Source organism: Lepidothrix coronata, unplaced genomic scaffold, assembly GCF_001604755.1.
Source record: "Lepidothrix coronata isolate B3197 unplaced genomic scaffold, Lepidothrix_coronata-1.0 Scaffold120, whole genome shotgun sequence".
Classification (NCBI taxonomy): Eukaryota; Metazoa; Chordata; class Aves; order Passeriformes; family Pipridae; genus Lepidothrix; species Lepidothrix coronata.
The window spans coordinates 1663661-1678683 of record NW_016690300.1 but is presented as its reverse complement, the minus strand read 5'-3'; the positions used below and the strand labels follow the sequence as shown (position 1 = coordinate 1678683).

The 15023-nt window shown below is 39.2% G+C and overlaps 1 protein-coding gene across 1 annotated transcript in view; it reads right to left on the bottom strand.

The window, feature by feature from the left end:
* Nucleotides 1-15023, bottom strand: part of PXYLP1 (2-phosphoxylose phosphatase 1) — an 83771-nt gene that overhangs the window by 68593 nt on the left and 155 nt on the right. The window lies entirely within an intron of this gene.

Here is a 15023-nt window from a genome sequence, read left to right as displayed (position 1 = left end):
GCCAACTTCAGGAAAAGGATCTAGAAAAAGTGAAATTATGTTGATGTAAAATGAATCCTAGCTCCTTGGTCATTCAACTTAGACCTCTGCCATTAAACTTTTCCTATAGAAAAACACTGAACACTAAGCAACACATAAGCAAAACTTAACTGAGAAATTCTTTCAATCCTCTGGTAAATCAAACCTGGATTTCTAGTTGTGTAAGCCATCCTGCCCTTCTGCTTGAAGTAGCATAGAAGTCTCTCACATGAAGAGTTTATTTCTCTCCCATCACTCAGTGCGAGTAAAATTAGTTTATAAATTATAAATACAAATTTATAAAAATATAGATTAACTGGCTAGTGAGATAAAATCTCAGTTCTTCCAAGTGCCACAACTTGAGCCTCTTGTATTTCAAGCCTGGGGGAAAAAAAGTGAACAATGCATTTTAATAGCATTAACATGGCAGAAGTTCCTGTCACAACCACCAGCACCAGTTCCCAAAAACAACATCCCTCTGCCAAACACATATTCTCAGACCAACTAGCAACCTACAGGGAAAACTGAAGCACCTGAAGACCACTCCAAATTCTGTCCAATTCTTATTTGTTTGCAACTCAAAACCCTTGTTGCAATTTGGCACAGAACCATCCTCAAAAATGCTAAATGGGAGTGTAATTTCACAATAGACTGAGAGAAGCTGCTCTAGAAGAAGCTGTTATTTTAATGGCATCTGATTTACTGTCATGACGGGAATGTGTTGCAGATCTTGGCCTGTGTTCAATTTAAAACTGGAAACACCAGGACTACAACTAATTTAGATCAGGGCAAGCTGTAGTAAACTGTACCTTCTAAAAGTAGTTATTTGTATGATGTGTGAGGGGGAACCTTGCAGTTTGTTACAACCCTACTGAGCAGAGAGTTGAAAAAAAAAAAAGAAAAATGTGCACAGGGAGGAACTCCTCCAGCCTCCATCTCCCTTTGTGATTGCTGATCCTTGTATGCAAATTTTAAGTGTTTTTTAAAGGTCGTGGCATGGAAAAATTGAATGGGGCTGCTTTTGTGGTCTCCTAAAAACCACATTGTATATAACCATTGCTCCATAAGTGTAATTTCCTTTGCATACCAGCTACCGTTCAGCTCTGCTTAAAAAAAAAATAATCAAGCATCCCACCCCATGTCTCACTGCTTCAGTGGACTTCTGGTCACTCGTTTATAACCTTTTTCTGCGTCTTTCTTAAATGCACAAGCAAAATATGCCGTCAATAGGAACAGGGACAACCTTTTGTGTTTTCAGCATGTGGCAAGTGCTAACTAAAGCTTGCCTGCCCTGCCTCCCTGTGGTCAGTGCCCTCCACGGCACATCACAACGCGAACCCCCGGCAGGTTAAAGCAAACCACCTCCTGCAAGAGTTGCCCGAGAAGCCTTCTTGACACGTTCCAGTGAACTAATAGCCTGTGCAGCTCTTGGAAAGGCAGACAGGTAGCTTAGCAAACAAGCTGCCAGGCCTGGAAATGGGAATTACTTACATGACTGCACATGTGGTCCCTCACTTCATGCATTGCCAGTGCTCCACCTGCGCCCCTTCCCTCGCACAGGAGCTGCTGCTCAGTTGTGCAGAAAAGAAACAACCCCCCAGTTTATAAAAGCTCTCTAGGCACAGCCTCTGTGCTGGCATGGCCCTACCCAGGGGTTGAGCAGGGCACAGCTTGCCAGCAGCACAGCAACTCATTTCTCAGACTTGTTTAAGCCTGAAAATACTTTGGAATAAGCAAAAGGGTGCTGTGGAAGCCAAAAGCATCATCAGTGGCAAACGAGTACGTCAGTAATCCTGGAGGTACTCTAGTGCCTCTCTGTCTACAAAGAGATGTTTAAAAGTACTGAGTAAAGTAAGACACACTCTAGTGTAAATTAGCTGAACTCTGACCTTGACAAACTGAATCAAAATTATTCTAAATTACCATATTAATCTTTCAGAGTGAAGCTTTTCAAAGGAAACTTTTATAAATCTCTTGGTTACACTTCGATTAAACTTCTTTTCCAGCCTAAAGTGTGTTTCTAGCACTGGTGTGCTTTCTAGCACGTGTGCTTTTCAGGGCAGGTTAAAGGGTGGTTTTGATTATCCTTTTCCTTTGCTTTACAGCAAAGAATACTAGCAAATTGCTATAAATACTGAAGCACTTTGCTTGGACACTTTAGAACCATTTTCATTATTCACATAAAATATTCACTTTTATTTAGAGCATTCTCAAAACTCACCAATTCTCTTGGCCCACTGACCCTTGAAATACAGCTCACAAAGGGTGATGATCTATGCAGCTGAATTTTCAGTGTTTAAATACCACAGATACCTTGTAATATTTTTAACGACTCTTGCAAGGTCTGAGCTCAGTCTCACTTCTCTACGCCACTAGAGGGCAAGATGTTCTCATAGAACAGCTTTAAAAAAAAAGACATTAATTTTAAAAGTACATAAACTTTCCTGAAAACAAGAAGATTACAAAAATAAGAAAAGGAAATATTATAGTCCCCAAAACTTAGACAAAAAAACATGTCTTTGGAAACCATATGAAATCTTCTTTAGCCTGAGCTCATATGTCTACATTTTTCAATTATTCTGGAGTTATCAAACTAGAACAAAATTCTTCTATAACAACAAATAAATAACAATGCCCTGTGGGATATATGTCTGTCTGAAGTTCAGGAAAATAGTTTTAGTATTTGTTCTTTGCTAGTGCATTAATACCCAAAATATCAATAGACCATGAATAAACAGAGCTTCTACACAAAATCTCCTGTTAATGCAGAGTCTAAATCAGATCTGCACAGGTGTAAGGAGATTTTTTTCCCCCATGTTTTTATTATGTATTTGCTTAAAGGCCATGATAAATGAGGAAAGGGGGTTTTTCTTCCCTCCAGATTCACACACCTCTAGCATTTGGCCAACCTGACTTTCACCAAGCCTCGCCTTCAAGTCTTCTGTCAGCACTGTAATCTGAGAACCTTTGCCCTCTGCACAAGCACTTCAGGGTTCTAACATTTGTGACTATCATATTGGTTTTGCTATTTGGGCACATTTTGAAGGGGCTGTGCTGGCACCATCTTGCTTATTCTGTGGTGCAGTCTTTTCCACGTAGGGGTGACCCACCAGCTCCTTGCAGTGAGATACAGGTGCCACAGGTATCACCACTCTCAGGTCTTCTCCCCTTTTCCAGTGGATTGCCATTTTAAACTGCAGTTAAAGCACAGCTTTTCCTGCAGATCCCACAGGAAAAGGCAAGCAGGAGAACTCTGTCACAAATAGGTTTAAAGCACCCTCAGGCACAAAGTGCAACACAAAGCCAAGGGCACACTTAGCACTGGGGGGTGAATTCTGGGATGGTCATGTCTTCATCTTGCATCAATGATCCTTCCCAGATTGCATTATTTAAGGACTATTATCTCACTTACAGAGAGCTAATTTAATATTAATTCTCAGAATTGATCATACATTGCAGTTCCTGGGCAAAACTTATCTCTGCTTTCTTAACATTCTAGATAAATACTAGATGGCACTCAAAATTTCTGCAAGAACTTTTTAAAGCCAAATAAACTTTAGCTTGAACAGTAGTATCCTTACTGAGCAGTTCTCCTACAATTTAATAGGACATGAATGAAACATGACATTTTTACACTACATTACTTTCAACACTGACTAGTTTTGAGTTTGGTTTAGATTAAAAAACAAACATAAAATGACAATATTTCTCTTTCTAGCACTTTATAATCATTTCCTAGAAGTGACTAATACAGAATGACCAAGCTTAAACATGACAGCAAGGCACAGAGCCTGAGAGCTGCAATGGAACAGGGAGATATAAAACACTGAACAATGCTGATGAGTGTCACTGATGAATTAACTCTCTAGGTAAGTCTGTTTTACCTAAAAGCAGAGCAACAGGTTCCTACCATTTGTTTACATATTTCTCCCAAATTTTCATGTGTCAACTTGAACTCTGAAGCAGAAAATGTGAGTGGAGACTGAGAAGTGAAGTGTAAGGATCTAAGGGTGTATTTTCAAATAACACAATTCAGAATAAATGAGAAAAACTGGAAATGCCAAACCCAAACTGTTCATAATCTCAGTCTATCTAGTAACCACATAAGACCAAGAGACTCTTTCAGTGTTTTTGTAAGTGCTTAAGAACCCAGTAAAGACATTAAACTATCTATATATGTTCCTTATCCCATTTATGTAGTTAGGAAAAAAAATAAAATAAATTAGAGTTTGTATGTAGTATCAGCTATAGCATTAATATAGATGGTGCAGTTGGGAGCAGACACTGACTTAGAGGACCGTGAAAGACATAAAAAGAAACAAGGAGTGGAAAGAATGTTCTTTCCTGCCTTGTCTTTCAGTGACCCGTGACAGCATTTTGTTGAAATCAACAATGGGGCTGAGAGCTTGCCAGGGCAGTCTGAAGGTAAGTGATAACCAGACCAGGAACGAGGTCTGCAGCCAAAACACTTGTCAGCTTGGTTATCTCTCTTTGCATTCATGATTTCTAAACCATCCACAAGCCATCCAAGATTCCAAGCACTTTTAGCAGAAGTACTTACCATGTTGTAGAGTAAGAAAGATCATTTTATATGTTCAGTAATAACTCCTGAAGGCAAAAGATGAAATTCTTGCAAAATTATCATCTAATTTTTCAACAGGTTGGCTTTTTGAATTCAGGTAAGAGAAGCTTTAACTACACAGTCATATTTATAGATACAGGTATAACAAAATCCTGTAAACCTCTTATACCTAAAACATCTTGCTATCTTAATTAAAATAAATTGATAGAGTAAAGGAGCTAAACAATTAGATGTTGGGATTCCACATGGAACTGGGAACAGAGTAGTGATTTAAAGTGTTTCCTCTACAAAATAAAATTGCCCTTTTTTATAGCTCTCTGCTTCCCACGCACACACCACTGGCAATGAGGAAACATACCTTTTCAGTGAAAGTTCAGTACCTACAACAAGAGGAAGGAAATATGTGACATCTGTATCCACCCACCAGCTGTGCACATCATATAAGATATATTGCATAGTTCACAAGAGATAGATGCAAACATCAGCCTACTTAAAAGCAAGATTTAAATAAAAGATTTAATAAAGATTTAATAAAAGCACACGCAGTGATTAATGTTCAGACAAGATCTCATGCTGAAGGCCAGGATATTCTCAATCCTTTTACAAGTAACTCAAAAGAGAAAGGGAATAGGAGGAGCTCATCTCACATAATCTCCCCAAAGGCCATAGACCTTTCTAGGCCAGTCCCAGGTTTTCTAAAGGCACAGAAGCGTGTGAGAAGTGGACTGAAGTCACCCAGCTCACCATGACACACTGAACCTCTGAGGAGCTCACTTCTTGCCTTTAATTCTGCTGGTCCAAAGTGAATTCACACCACTTCAAGCTGTTGCTGCAAATATTGGCATTGAAGGAGCCTAATGGAGTAAGAGCAAGTGTGTTAGAGAAATAAGCAGACAGGCAGACTGGGAGTCCAGATTTCTAGAATTTGTTTATGCAATCTAAACATAACTTTCTTTCTAGACTTGGTTTATTTCTGGCTGTGGTTTATTTTGGTCTTGGTTTAATTTGTCATGCTTCAGTTCACCAGACTGTAAAGCAGGTTTTTAAATTGCATGACAGGAAAACTCTGTCAGGGTTTGGTAAGCAGTTAGCTACTTCAAGAAAATTTGCTGTGTTAATTAAAAGTAGTGATCTTATGCACATCTTACTTGGGATATTTAAGTGATTTGTTCTTTTAGGAGTTTCTAGTGCTGTTAAATGAAGGAGGGAACTGAAAACACTAAAATAAGAGTTTCAAGTGTTGAAAATCAGAGTTGCAAAATTTGGTGCTGATGCTGAGATCTGGATAAACTCGTTCATGTTCCAAATGCAATTTTCAGGAGACAAATTGCATCCACTGCAATTAGCATTAATGTGTGGCATTTTGGCACTATCAAAAAGTGAAATGTAAATTCATCTATATTTTCACCTCAAAGAGTTCTCCCCAGATGAAGATAGGCCAATAAATACTTATGAATAGAAGTGAAGTAGTGAGAAATCAGTGGCAATTAGTAACTCAATACTTATCACCTATCCTGGAAAGTTTTCCTCCAGTGCTACCTAAAATATTTATCATGATCTTAAGGCTTGAGTCCTCACTGAACTGTTTCTTCATTCCTTTTCTGTAATCAATGTGAAAACAGTACAGAGATTTTAGTCATTAGTCTGAATTTCCTTTTTTATACTTTCAGTTTCTCTGTGTCCACACATGAAGTTCTACAAAGACATGTAAAAGTAAATCCAGAGCTGCAGATTAAGTGCAGTTTTTCTTCTTTCTCCTAAATACTGTGAAAAAAAAAAAAAGACAGAAGGAAGAATTGTAACATAAATAAACATTTAGCTTCTGAAAAATTAATAGAAGAATTGTAAACACATAAGAGTAAAAAATGTGTGTACAGTAGTCAGGAAGGACTAAGGGTCAAAGATAAGGAAACATTTACCAGTTTTTACTCTGTCAAACTGTACCATGAGTTTTTCAAGTAAATTTCCGATGTCTTTTCAGAGGAAATGTTCCTGCTGAAAACTCTCAGTAAATCACTGGTATGTAATTGTGGGATCCTTACTGGAATCTGTGTAGGCAGAGAGGAGACGTAGCTGAAACCCCAAAAGATTGTTAGCCACAATTAATGTAATCATATGGAAACAGTATCTTTGGAAAGTATGAAGGGAAGCAATGATTGATCTTCCAGATTTGTATGAAGAATTAGGATGTGAAGCAAGAGATATGCATTGAGGTCTTCTCAATGGAAAGTGGCCTGGAACTGCTACAGATGACCCTTCATATCTTCACTGGGCTGTCAACCTGTGTAAGAGTGTGTTAGAATCATCAGTTACAATGAAGCTGTAGGTGTGGGCAGTGTAGGGAAGAGGAATAGATTGAGATAAATCCTATTTAGTCCAACTTAGTAAAGTTTTCCATTTAAATTTTTTCTTGTAGTAGTGGTAAAGGAAAACACACTTGGGATAATAGGATGTATGTTACTCCCATGAAAGCATTGAAGAATTTTCAGAATTTGCTAAATAACAGGCCCTGCATTGATAAAAACAAATGGGATTTATTTCTTTTTACAAAGAAGTGTTGTTAGGATAATTCCCCTACCAGTGCTTTTGTGAGTGATGTTCTGAACAAGCTGGTCTTAATGAGGTCTTGCTTGTTCAGGTGTCCTACTTTGAGCTTCTCTGGCCATGAGACCAAATGAATCTTTTAATTAAACACTTGTTTTTATAATTCACTGACAGATTTCTTAGGGACTGCTGGTACTAAGCTCCTTTCTAGTGTATTACTCACACCTAGATCAGAGAGATAATTGATGCACAGCTCCATTGAGACAGACTGTGCAAGCAGAGATGACTTGCAATTTTAGTGGTGCAGGGTCCTGTCCTTTATACAGAGTGCTGGGTGCTGCTTCAATACCACAAAATAACCATAAAGCTAGATGTCCTGTTTATGTAGGATACTTTCACCAAAAAAAACATCTATTATCTTCCAGATACCTCATCAGGTGGACTGTCCTGCTGGGAAATCATGAGGTAGAGGATGTATCTCACCACTGGCACTCAGAAGCAACCACTCACTTCAAGTACAGCAACAATACAGCTGCTATTGCCTAAGGCCCTACAATACATGAGACATAACTGCTGCCTAATTCAATCTGAGTAAGTCTTTAGATGCTTTTTTGCTTCCTATATTTGAATCAGAGGAAGTAAAGCTGTGTGAACATCTGTTTTTCTAGGATTCTGATATCTGAGTGAATACAAAGAGAAATAACATTTTGAAAAGTATCATTTTGCTGCCATATAAATCCTTGCTTTGCCAACATCTTAAGTACAGCATGCAGTTATGGTCTCTGCACCCCAAAGACACAAATGCATTAAGAAAAAGTAAATAAAAGTAAAACCAAGCAGATCAGAAGGATATGTGGTACTGTTTCCTAGATGTGCATAATTTCCTAGAGCTACATTGTTCATGTGCAGTTTTTGCAACCAGTGCCATTGTCCCCTGTTCTGTATCAAAGCAGGGGAGATTGTTCACTACTTTACTTGATAGAAAGAAAGTATTCCCACAAGCATAAGATTGACTTTAACTTTGCTAAATTCCTTCTCTTTCTCTATCCTGTTTGTTTTATGTGTTTTTCCTAATGTAGTTTATCTTCAGTGGTACCTGACAATGGTCTGCCTGTGATTGATTCAAACTAGTGTGGTTGCTTCATGAAAATTACATCTTATTAGCTTAAATCAATTAAAAAGATCAGGGAGTTCTAAAACTCTTCCTATTCAGTCTCCCTGAAAATATTTTCTCTTCTGGGAACACATGCCTCAAATGTTGCTTCCTCCATGTTTCTTTGTGGAGAAATCCAAGCAAAATGAACGGAAGTTGTCTATACACAATGCTTCCAAACATTCAAAATAAACAGAAATCTTAGACTGTTTGTTCTAATGCAGAGAAGCAACTCTACCTTTATAAGAAGGTAATGAAAATGTTATAGTAAAGTGATTTATTTCCCCTGATCCACGAGTGTCCCTTTCATTTGCTTTCAAGTAAGTTACAGTATTTAATACTAATTACTCAGGTGAAAAAAAAAGCAGAAGAATACAACTGGTTGACCTGAAAACCACTCCCACAGAAGCGATACTGAGTGTCACTGATTTGATTTTGAGTAGACTTTCTCTTGCTTTCTCTAGAATATGCATTATAAATAAGTCTGCAAATTTGAGGAAATCTGACTCTGCTTTTGAGAAGCTGGATATAAGAAATGAAAGATTCACCTGCACAGAAGTGGATACTGTATAGGCAAGTGAGATCCAGCTCCAAGATTTTCTCAATGAATTGTGCTTGCAGCACTACCGGCTTCTCTTTGTGTTCTTCCACACTGCACCCAAGAGAATGGTTTTCCTCAGAGCTGGCATGAACCTTCACTGATGAATGTTCTTCACAGAAAGGAATTGCTCTGTTAAATTTATGACCTTTCTTAAAGTCACATCTGTTTTACTTTTGGAAAAAAAAAATTACAGAAAAGTTTGAGGCCTAAGATAGGTCTCATTACTTCTGAAGGTCACATAACTGATTTTCTTGATTTAAAAGTGGTGGCTGCAGTAAATTTAAATACCTGTAAGGTTTCAGGATTTGTATCAATGAAGCAGGAAAACAAAATACAGGGTAGTTGTCAAGTGAATTGTCCAGAGATTCTCCAGCCAGGACCAGATTTATGAATACTAGAGGAGATTCTGCTCTCCCTTAGGCAACAGCTCAGGTGCAAGAAGTGAAGTATGAAATCCAATTACCCTGAGCTTACAGGTCTCATAGGATCAGTCATAAAATTATACTGCCTTTTCGACTGTTCATCCTCCTAACAGGATTAATTTTAGTGGCTCAATTTTTAACCCCCCCTCCAGAGTACTCACATTAAAATGCACAACTATGAATTATATGAGTAGGCCAAATTCACCCCTGTGAACTGGGCATTGCTTCCACAGTCACTAGAAGTCTGCAACAGCTGAGAATGTGGGTCACTAACCATCCTCCATTATTTTAAAGTAAAGTTATAAAACAGATAAGACAATATTGAAAAAGTAACAATTTGGGGGGTTGTTTCATTTGTGGTGTTTTTTACCTAGTGTGTTAGCTTTCTCTGCCACTGCTGGTCCTACTCTGGAATGAAAGTGTTTCAGAGAACAGGGCATCACACTTGAATTAGGCAAGTCATTTAAATGAGTATCACTGCACTGGGTGCTAAATGCACACTGGCTGCTCTGGTGTGCCATCGTAACTGTGAGGCCACCTTCAGTACTGGGGCAGCTGAACATCACAGACTCAGCATCTGGGAACACTCGAAATTTGTGAAGGAAGTTGAAAGGATCAGGTCGGCACACGCTGTTTGTTTCAAAGTCCAGATCCTGGTAGTTGTTTTTATGCCACTGTCTTTATTCTGGAAGGAGACTTGCTGATCAGAGCAAGTGAAAAGAGAACCTGTCCCAAAACTAAACATATTTTCTTCTCAGAGAAAGCAGAATCCCTCCCTGCCCACAGAGTTATCCTACAGACTTTCCAAGAGGAATGATGTGATAAAGGAAGAGATCAGAATAGGCACTGAAGTTACACCAGGCCTAACTGACCAACTGCTGGCTGCATCATGCACCACCATCCCACACCATGAGGGGATATTTGCAACCCTATGTCACCTATGGAGGCAAAAGGAGCAGAGAAAGACAAAGTGTTGTACACATCTAGCCTAAAATGTGTGTTTGTCTGAAGTATTCCTAGCTTATGAACTGCCTTTTGGTTTTCCCTCCTAATATCTCAAATAATCCTAATTGGTAAAGTTGTCCTTTTCCATGATCCTTATTTCCTGTCTTGCCATGCACATTTTAACTCTTCCAGTTGAGAAGCACTTGAGAAACTGAGCTCTGGTTTAATTAAACAGGTGGATGACTACATCTGCTTGGATGTGTGTGCTTAGACAGCCTGGCAGACAGTATTACAGCTACCCCAGACTCTGTGCCAGCACACCTCATCATTAGGATACAGAGTCATGCTGCTGTTGTCCTCCCCACTGCTGTGCTGGGGCAAAGACAAGCCAAACAGTGGGATTGTTGGTTGGGACTAGAGTAGGGGAAGCACTTCAACCCCTGGGAATACCAACCAGCCCTAGGCTTCAGAAAAGCATCCCTGCACGTCATTGCTTTGTCATTCTTTCTTTTTTCGTGCTATACTTTTCATCTCATCCCAGCCACTACTAAATCTTTTTGATATTTGAACCTCTATGGGACATCTGATTATTCTGATATTAGGCTTACATTTTTTGAGCCAAAATCTCCAGAAAAACGTGGATAGCACAGGAATGGAAGCTTTCCAAGCAGCCATCATTTGGAAAATGACATCTCTGATCCAGATTTCTTTATGACTCACACAACAGGGCTTATATAATTTGTTACTAATATTAGAAATGAACTGTGGGGTTATTTTAAAAAAGTGCTTGTTTCCATCTTTATGTAAAAACTACTCTGTTAGACTAACAGAGGGTGTGTATTTTTTCCAATTTCTTGTAGAGATAATTCTGTACCTAATGCTTATGAAATACACAAATTTTTTTCATATATACTCTTATATCAAAGCCCCACGAAATCAGCAGAAACAAGCCTATTAACTACAGGGGCTACAGGTAGACTTTAGAGAACACAGTTTTGAAGCCTTATCAAAGGGATTTTTTCTGGAGCAAAGATAACAGATAGATGAAATTACTGTTTTTACAGAATATGATGTGCATAATGTCTCAGATCTCAAAATATGCTGTCAAATAACTTGTGACTATCCACATATTTAGCCATCAGCAGAAAAAAAGTAGCAACTTTCCAAAAGCCACACTTGCTAGACCCTCAAGATACGATCTGCTTAGTGGTGGTAGTAGCAGCAATACTGTAGTAGTAGTAAATGTTTACTCACCCAGTGCATATTTAGTAGCTAGAGAGTACTGCTACAATGCTTTTGTAGCTGTCTGCTCAATATGTGCCTTACACACCAATCTCAGGTGTTGCAGTGCTTCTGATTGTTTTACCCCAGTGCTGAGGAGCCTTGAAATGCATCACCTTGTGGTTCTACATTGCCTGCCCCAGCACTGCTGATAACAACACAATTGGCTGGGTTTCATTAAACGATTTTTAAAGAATTTATACAACACATAATTGCATTACTGCTTTTAGGAGGGCTACAGTTTTCAGCTCTGCCCCTCTGGAAGGCAGTTTGAAACACTCAATGAAGCACATCCCTGTCTGCTTCTAGTCAGATACATCTCTGCTACAACGAAGCAGTTTTAGGCCCTTTTTACCACACGTTAGGCCTGCTTCCAGCTGAAACTGGGTTCAAAGGGAGTTGGGGAGCACAGTTCAAAGCTTGGCAAAGTGTAACTCAAAAGCAAGATGGAAGACAAGTCAGGTGAAAGGTGGGAAAAGTCAATTAGTATTTAATAACATCTATAACGAGCCAAAGCAATAGTCAGTGTCTCTATGCTGATTGGTATTTAAGCACTCAGGATCAACAACCACATTCAATTTGTGTTGTTGTGGATTCGTTTGCCTTGATGGGAAGCTGCAAGGACTTTGATAACTGCCTGAAGAAGAATGTTTCCAGTACAAGTTCTGCTTTGCCTTATCAGGAGTTGTCAACACAGCAATTTTCTTCAGAGCTGTTGCAGGTCAGACAGGGGCAGATCATAAAAGGAGAGGAAGACTACAATATGACTTCAAAATTACCTTTGGCCTAAACCAGGACTTCTGAATTCCCATGTTGTAGTTTTTTGAAAAACTGATTTTTTCCCATAACCTCTATGTGCTTTTCCTAGACAACCATGCCATCTAGGTTGAGAAGCATGCCATCTAACTTCAGAATGAAATACAAGCTTTACACAAGCATTCAGTCCAACTCTTATGGGAACTCACACAACCACAGGGCAATCAAATCCCAGTGCTCAATCTTAATCTTAACTTTATACTTATCAGACTCAGAACACTTCTTTCTTCACCTCTGTGATTTTTCTAGGCAGATACTACACCAACTCTTTCTCTCTCCTCTTCTATTCTCAGCAGTGATATTTTCAGCAAAGCCTTTCCCAATGCAGATGAAAGCAGTGGGCTTGTTTAGCACTGCTACCAAGGATTTTCCTCTCAAGGATATCAGCAGTTGTTAGGGTTAGCAAATCCAAAGTTCAAACAACTGCCTCCACAGCATTATAGTTCCCCATAAATTTCTTTTTGATCTTGAAATCAAACAAGCTAAGCAAAACAAGGCCTCTACCCACTCCTTGCATTGAAGAGCTCTCCGTTTTCTCTGAGTTCTACTTGTTCTCAGTATTTTTAGCTAAAGAAAACACTTTTATGCAAAATCTCTAATATTGGCCATGGCCACAGCTCCATAAAACAAGTTCTCTCTGTTTTAAAATTTTTAATTTCTCTCACTGCTTTCCATTAAAAAGAAAATTTTCTCTCTTAAAAGCAAACAATGCAAGGATCATTTACCAACAGGAAAATAAGCCACTGAAAAAAACATGAGAGCAACAACACAGCATCCTGGGCTTCAAACTGTCTGACTTTCTGTCCATTCACTATTTGACATTTTCTCTCTGTTTGTGTTACAGAGATAATAAATAGAGCCCACCCAACTTTAGCCAAGCTGCCTCTTCATCATTGCATGTTCTGGCAATTCTGTCACTCAGAAATTATTACAGTCTATAAAGGTTGTGGGTTCTCAGCAGAAGTAGAACCAGCAGAGGAAAACTGCCTTTTGGAAAAGTGATGCAGCACAGACAGTAATAAAAAATGCACTGTGCCATCATGGCAGTGACTGTGTGCAGATAGGACAGGAGAAAGCAGCAAGGGGGGGGGGAATCTGGAACAAATCAATGTTTTATCAATATCCTGCTGAAAATCTGCTAAGTTTGGACCTTCTTTCTCTGAATACAGGATTGAACTGTAAGTCCAGCAGAACAGTGGCTGCTCTCACGTTGCTGTGCACTCTGCCACCGGCACAAGGAAGGAACAGACTGATGAGTGTGGGGACAGAGGCTCCAACCACTCACCTGTCCCACACTCACTTCCAGCCCAAATGCTCCTCGTGCAGAACACCTGGTGAGTCACAGCACAGCCACAGTCAGCAGCCAAGGAGGAGAACAGACAGATAGGGAGGGGAAAAGTCTTAGCTCATCCGTCTCGTCTATTTTGGAAATGTAAGCTGATTCCCTCTGCTCAACAGGGTTTTAAATTTCTTAGGAAAGCAGAACCTTTTAACTGAAACGAAGCCTTATGGATTTTGCTGATAGCAAAAATAGTTTTCCACATTCTTCAAGGTACATTTCATCATAACTAATGGTACAGCACTAATCCTCCTCTCCCTTGGCATTCACACCCACCAGAGATCTATTGACAGTGTATTTACACTCAGTACTGCACTAAAACTTAGGCAATCTCAAACAGCTTTTTATCATTCCTTACTATTCTGTGAGAATTATAGTAAGAATATCTGCCTTTAGACTTAAATTTCCAGATATCAGACTGGCAGTTTTAATAGCACAATTACAGACCACTAAGACTTTGTTCTGCTAGGTTCAGGCATACTGGATGCAAATGCATGTCTGCAAAAATGTTTATCACAACCCAGCTGAAAAGCCAGTCTTGGATATTTTGATGAAAATTTGGAGACATGCCTTTAATGCTGATCATTAATCAATGTGCAGGTCTGACTGTGTAAATGCCCATAATATGACTCATTCAAAATGCATGTTTTATAGGACTTCATGAAAAGGGCTTCAAGCAATGGAAGGAAAGGTAGAAACAGGCTGCCTTTACTCTGAACCCTCAGGAGTAACTCACCAAGCCTTCTACTAAAGCATCTGCATAGCTATGGCTTTGGGGTCAGCAGATGTGCTTGAACCATTTTCTTAAAGCTTATTAGTTGGAATATTTTAAAAAGGAAAATGGGGAAAATATTCTATGCACTGAGCTGTTCTCTTCCAGTATAGTCACACACAGGTGTGACTATACACAGGTGTCTTCCTATACACAGGTGTCTTCCTCCACTACAAGCAGTGGCTTAAGTAAATTAATGTTACAATAAAAACATAAATTCATGAAGTTATCGAACTGTAGCAGTAAAGAGCAGCCACTTCATAGTTTCACTGCAGTTTTCTCTGTGGTCTGGATTGTGGCTAAAAAAGAGTTAAAAGGAGTGTAGACAGAGCTCCAAGCACTAGAAAGCCAGTTTGTACTGCTAATTCCTCTGGGGACTCCGAAGGAACAGTTCCATCTTCTGCTACAATATGTTAAAATAGATGGATGTGTCAGACATTAAACATAATCTGAGCACTTGCTGTAGGCAGTTCCACTTGCAGGGCTATAGCGGAAATGGGACTTTATTCACTGCAAACCTTGTTTCCATCACTGCCTAGGCACAGAAAAA